Source organism: Miniopterus schreibersii (genome assembly GCF_964146895.1).
Source record: "Miniopterus schreibersii genome assembly, chromosome: 4".
NCBI lineage: Eukaryota > Metazoa > Chordata > Mammalia > Chiroptera > Miniopteridae > Miniopterus > Miniopterus schreibersii.
In genome coordinates, this window is record NC_138105.1 from 64464907 (window position 1) to 64471028 (window position 6122).

The window sequence follows — 6122 nt, forward strand, 5'->3', positions numbered from 1 at the left end:
CGGGAGTCCCGGACCCTGCCCCCTCTCCACAGACGCAGATCGCGTCCCCACGACGGTCCCCTTTCCCGCTCACTACCCCCTTCTCCGGTCCTTCCCTCAAGGCCAGCCTACTCAGGAACTCGCGCGCCTGAGTTCCGATCTTGGGGTTCCCGAACCAGGTCCTGACCACCCCAAGTGCAGGGCCCCAGCGTACTGGGAGAAGCTCAGCCCCAGGGGTTGGGCGTGAGGGGCGGGCGGAGAGCCCACTCCCGGCCGGCGCATTTCCGGGCGCGGCTGTCACCAGAAGACGCACCCCACCCCGCCTCTCGCCCTCCCTGCCAGCCCCGGGACTGCGAGTGGCGGCTTTGACGCCAGACTCGAGTCCAGAGGTCCCAATTCTGCGTGGCCGTGTCCCCACCCTTTCCGACCTCAATTTCCCCATTCGGACGAGGGGGCCACCTCGACCCTTTCAGCTAGACTTCAGCTCTTTGCTCGGACTGGCGAGATCGGGGTTACTCTAGGGCTCCCACCACCGCACCCTTTCCAGGGTGCCGCCTTCCCCCGCCCACACAAGGACGCCGCGAGCGTCCTCGGCTCGCCCCTCCCCCAGCTCCTCACTGTCACCCGCGGTGCTCCCTGGTAGGTGGGTTGAGGAGATGGGGCATCAAGGGCGCAATGGGTGGACTGCTCCTCTGCCCCCAGGCTAGGTAGGCCAGGCTCAGCTTGACCGCCTCCGCCTCCCCGGAGCGCACCCTGGGTCTCCCAGCCCTGACCACAGGGAGAGGGGTTGCCAGTCTGCACTCCAGCAGCCTGGAGCAGCTGAGAACAGAGCCACCCAGTGTCATTTATTTCTTCAACATTTATTGAGGACCTACTATGTGCCAATACATTGGTGAACCACCCAATGTATTTTACCTACACCCTGGGTAGGTAAAATCTCACCTTGTGATCAGGTGCTCAGAGGAGACAGCCCAGGCCCACTGCAGATGTGGGGAATATCAGGAAGGCCCTCACCGAGGAAATGACTGCTATAGGAGGTGAGGGGAAGGGCAGCCCAGGCACAGGGCACAGCCAGTGCAAAGGCCTTGAGGCTGGACTAAGAATACAATTAGGAGGTGGAGTGTGTGGAGCAAGTGGCTTGAGTGAGGGAGGGGATGAGGTCAGAGGCAGGAAAGGAGCCTTGGGAGGTGGAAGAAGGTGTTCTAGTTTTGGAAAAACCATCCCTGGGGGAAAGAGTAGGGGCCAGGAACATGGTGACAGGCAGCAGCGGGTGTTCTGGGCAGGGACTGAGCCAGGGTGTGGGTGGAGGTGAGAGCAGTGGGTGGCTTCCAGCTGTTTGGGAGCCCAGTGTGCAGGAGTTGCTGATGGATCCCATGAGGGAAGTGTTGGGAAGGTGTGAGGCAGAATCTTGGCCTGAGTGGCTGGTGAGAGAAGGTGCCCCATATACTTCAAGGGGCAGGCTGAGGGGAGAGGATGAGTCCAGTGGTCACTTCTGAATGGCTCTGTGGTGAGATGTCTGTGGGTTACCAAGAAGAGGCTGGGAGTCCAGGGGTCATGTTTGGGTGTAGGTGGACACATGAGTATCCTAGGCACATGGGAGTGTTTAATGTCATGGATGAGGTCACAGAGTGTGAGTGTGGATAGAAAGGGGCACGGGGTGGAGAACAGGCGGGTGTGGGGTCCCAGAGGCCACACAGGGCTTCTGGGAGAAGAAAGGTACAGCCTGTGTGGGCAAGAAGAGGATGTGGACCAGTGGACCAATGAATTGGCATCGGTGGAGGCAGTTGTGACCTTAATGAGGTTAAGGATGGCTGGACAGGTTGGAGAGAGGATGGCGGGAGAGGGAGGGGGGACGATGAAAGCAGGCACACTCGTCTGAGCATTGACTATGTATCAAGCTATGGACTAGGACCTGGGAGTCGTCAGAAATAAATCAGGTTTGACCCAGGGACTCCACAGAGTGGACAATTGCATCCCCCTCAGAGGTGCCTCATTCTCCGAACCCCAGCCACAGTGCTGTGCTGGGTGTGTGTATAGCAGGCATTGTGCTCAGCAAAAAGTGCATACAGCAAGCACCATGTCCTGCATGGAGCCTATACAGCAGGCATGATGCTCTGTAGTGAACGTATGCAGCAGGTACTGTATCATACAGCAGACACTGCTGTGCAGGGAGTGCATATAGTAGACATTGAACCTTCCAAGGAGTGCCTACAAGAGTCACTGTATCCTGAAGAGAGTGCATGCAGAAATCACTTTACCATGCAAGGAGGGTTTACAGAAGGTACTTTCTACAGGGAACATCTACAGCAGGCATTGTACTCTATCTACAGCAAGTGTATGCAACAGGCGCTGAGTCCTGCAGAAAGTGCATACAGCAGGCACTGCACTCTGCATGAGAAACTTAGCACTTGTGGAATCAACAGGTGGGGATGGGATGAAGGTGTGGAGTCCTGGGTCCTTCCTCCAGTCTTTGTCTTCCCTGTGTCTCTGGCCTCCACCTCTGTCCTCTGAACATAAGTCAGCTGGATTCTGTAGATTCCCAGAGAAAGAGGCCCAGAGCTTGGCTCGAAATATCTGGTGCAGGTGGAGGGGGTGGTTGTGAGGTTCAGAGGCCCCACGTCCAGTGCCGTCTCAGTCCCCCAACCTGTGACCAGGCCTAGACCCTAGCCCAGGTTTTGCTTGAATTTCTTGTAATTATCTCCTAATTCTTTTTTTTTTTTTTTAATAAAATTTAAATTTTGGAATAATTCTAGATTTACAGAAAATTGCAAAGACAGAAGTTTCTGACTACCCTCTGTCATCAGTAGTATAATGCCCCTTCCCCAAAAAGTACTGATCACAGGATCACAGTTTTGCAAAGGGTGCTGCCTGGCCTCCCATGCTGACCCCTGCCCAGGGTTCACAAAGCTGGGTGTGTGGTCACAGACTGGAGCCCAGGCCCTGTCATCCACCCCCCCTAAATCCCTGCACCCCAGGCCACAGCTTCATTCTGTTTTCTCACTGACCTGAGATAACTCCCCAGACTCAGCAGATTTCCCTGGAGAAGTGCAGGAAGCTTCGCTCAAAATACCTGCTGCAGGTGAGGGGGCAGCTGCTGAGACAGCATTGGGCAGCCAGACGCCCAGAGGTCTCCCTTGGAGGCTTGAGGGGCTAGACTTGAGGGGCTGGGCATGGGGTCAGCCTGGGCACAGTCTTCTCACAGAAGGTGCCAAGGTGACAGAGGGGACTTCACAGATGGATTAAGTTAAGGACCCTGAGACGGGGATGACCCAGAGAGGGTGGTGCTTCTGGAAGGAGCCAAGAACAATGGATGCTTGGAGGCTGGGAGAGGCAAGGACAAGGTCTAATCCTGGACCAGTAGAAGCCAAGTTCCCCCACCCACAATGCTGGGCCAGTGTCAAGGCAGTGCCCTGCCGCAGTCATGGGGTTTCTGAAGCACAGAGGCAGGGTTCCCTCCTGCGGGCTTTGCTCATGAGGCCCTGTCCCCAGAGGCTAAGCTCACGAGGACAGGCATGAGGAAGTCCACTGCAGTTCAAAGGACAGGAGACCAGAGAAGTACCTGGAGCCAGGGTGAGTCATGTCTGCCCTCATGTCCCACCCTGGCACCTTCTGTGAGAAGAAGACTTCTTCTCAAGTCTAGCCCCTCAAGCCTCCAAGGGAGACCTCTGGGAGTCTGGCTGCCCAATGCTGTCTCAGCAGCTGCCCCCTCACCTGCAGCAGGTATTTTGAGCGAAGCTTCCTGCACTTCTCCAGGGAAATCTGCTGAGTCTGGGGAGTTATCTCAGGTCAGTGAGAAAACAGAATGGAGGGGAAGTGAAGCTGTGGCCTGGGGTGCAGGGATTCAGGGGGTGGATGGCCAGGCCTGGGCTCCAGTCTGTGACATCCACCCAGCTTTGTGGACCCTGGGCAGGGGTCAGCATGGGAGGCCAGGCAGCACCCTTTGCAAAACTGATCCTGTGATCAGTACCTAAACTGCACCTCAGTTTGCTCATCTCTAAAATGGGGGTTTTAGTAAGTCCCCTAAGGTTGTGTTTTTTGGGCAGTAGAGTGGGAAATCTAATGTTTTTCCTCTTCTTATTGTGGCAAAATTCACATAACATAAACTTTACCATCTTAACCATTTTTAAGTACACAGCTCAGAGACATTAAGTTGTGCAACCATGACCACCATCCATCTCCAGAACTTTCTTATTTCCCCAAACTGACACTCTGTCCCCATTAAGCACTAACTTCCTCACCTCCCTCTCCCCTAGCCTATCACTGACCATCTACCTTCTGTCTCTGTGAATTTGACTTCTCCAGGGACCTCATATGAGTGGAATCATAGTATTTATCCTGTGTCTGGCTTATTTCACTGAGCATAATGTCCTCAAATTTCATCCATATTGTAGCAGGTGTCAGTTTCCTTCCTTTTTAAGGCTGAATATTATTCCAGTGTGTGGATGAACCACAATTTATCCATTTATCCATCACTGGACATTCGAGTTGATTTTTCCTTTTGGCTGTTGTGAATCATGCTGCTGTGAACAGCTATGTTTTTTCATTTTACTCTAGGTTTTTTTATTCTAGAGTTCTAGGGGAGGGAGGTACCTGCTCAGGGAGGTGCAGACTGAGAAGGGGAGATCTCGCCAGCCCCGTGCTGGAGGCTCAACTAGGAAAATCTAGTGAGCAGCCAAGAGGTGGGGGAGACTGGTGTCTGTGCCGAGGGGCCAGCTGACAGGCAGGCTTTGTGGCACCTGGCCAGGAAATCCAGATTCTTTTCTCCACCAGGGAGCTTCTGGGGGTTCAGTGGCCTTAGCCATCTGCTCCAGCATGTGGGCTCTGCCTTCCCTCCCAGGAGGCCCGGGGGGATGGTTTAGAGGGGCAGAGGCTCTGGACCCACTGACCTACACTTTTGGCAGAGCTTGGCCACAGCCCAGTGCCTCTGGTCTTTCATGTGCCTTCCTGAGCCTCAGTTTCCTCCTATGTAACATAAGTCTAAGAATAGCATCTACCTCCAGGACAAGCCACTACCAGGAAGGGGTCCTGGCTTACTCACATTCAACTCTGGAACCCCTCCCCTAGGTTATGTCTGGATGATCTCCTGGCAATTTCTTCAGGAGGGCTGGGTGGGCCTGTCTTGAGCATAGGTTCCCTACACTAAGGGTTTAGTAAATACCTGAATTAGCATGTGGATGGAGGTGTGCTATTGAAAAGGAACCAGCTGTCTGCCCTCATAGATTCCAGGGTGACAGTGACATGACTGCTCAGACCCATGGACACCCCTCCCCCCACCCCGCTGTCCATCTTCTGTCGCACTGCACCTGGTTCCCGTTATCAGAGGACTCAGCTCCCAGGTCACAGCCAGCTGACCCCCTTCACTGTCCTGAAACCCTTTGGACCTGGTGCTGAAGCCACTCCCCAAAAAGGTCCCTGAATCTTGCTCCCTCAAATGCTTGGGGAGCAAGTGCCACAAGACCATGTGACAACTCAGAAGGTGTTTCCTGTCCCTGGTGGCATGGCTGGGCCAGATTCCGAAATCTGGTCTCTGGAAAATTCCTATGTCTGATTTCAGCTACATGGAGCCCTGCTAACCCCTCCCCATTCATTTTGTTATGTAACATTTGGGGATTAATACTGAGGTGGCCAGAGACAGCAGCCCAAATTCAAACCCAGCACTGTCCCTTTTTGGCAGGGTAAGCAACCTAACTTCCCTGGGCCTCAGTGTCCTTACCTGTAAAATGGGAAGAGGCCAGTTCCCATGTCCCAGGATTGGTTTAACAGTGAAAAGAGAGAAGGCAAGGAAAGTGCCTAGAACTGAAGTTGGGCCACAGCTCAGAGATGCTCCCACAGTGTTCAGGGGGGTCGAGCCTACCCACTTGTCCTCCCATCTGACTGCCTCTCCTTGGCAGCCCCTGCTGGGAATCATAAACCCCTGTTTCCACCTATCGATTTCTAAATCCTGTCAAGTGTCCTTCCTATGACACCTCCCAACTAGGAGCCACTCCCCATTCTGGGTCCCTGCCCCAGGCATCACTTCCCTCCCCACCAGCCTCAGCCCCAGAGATCCTGGGCTTCTTTCTCAGCCTCTGAATCCTGCTGGTCCCCCAGGGCCCGTGTAATCAAGCCCCTCAGCGTCACCTGCAGAAAAGACCTAGTCACAG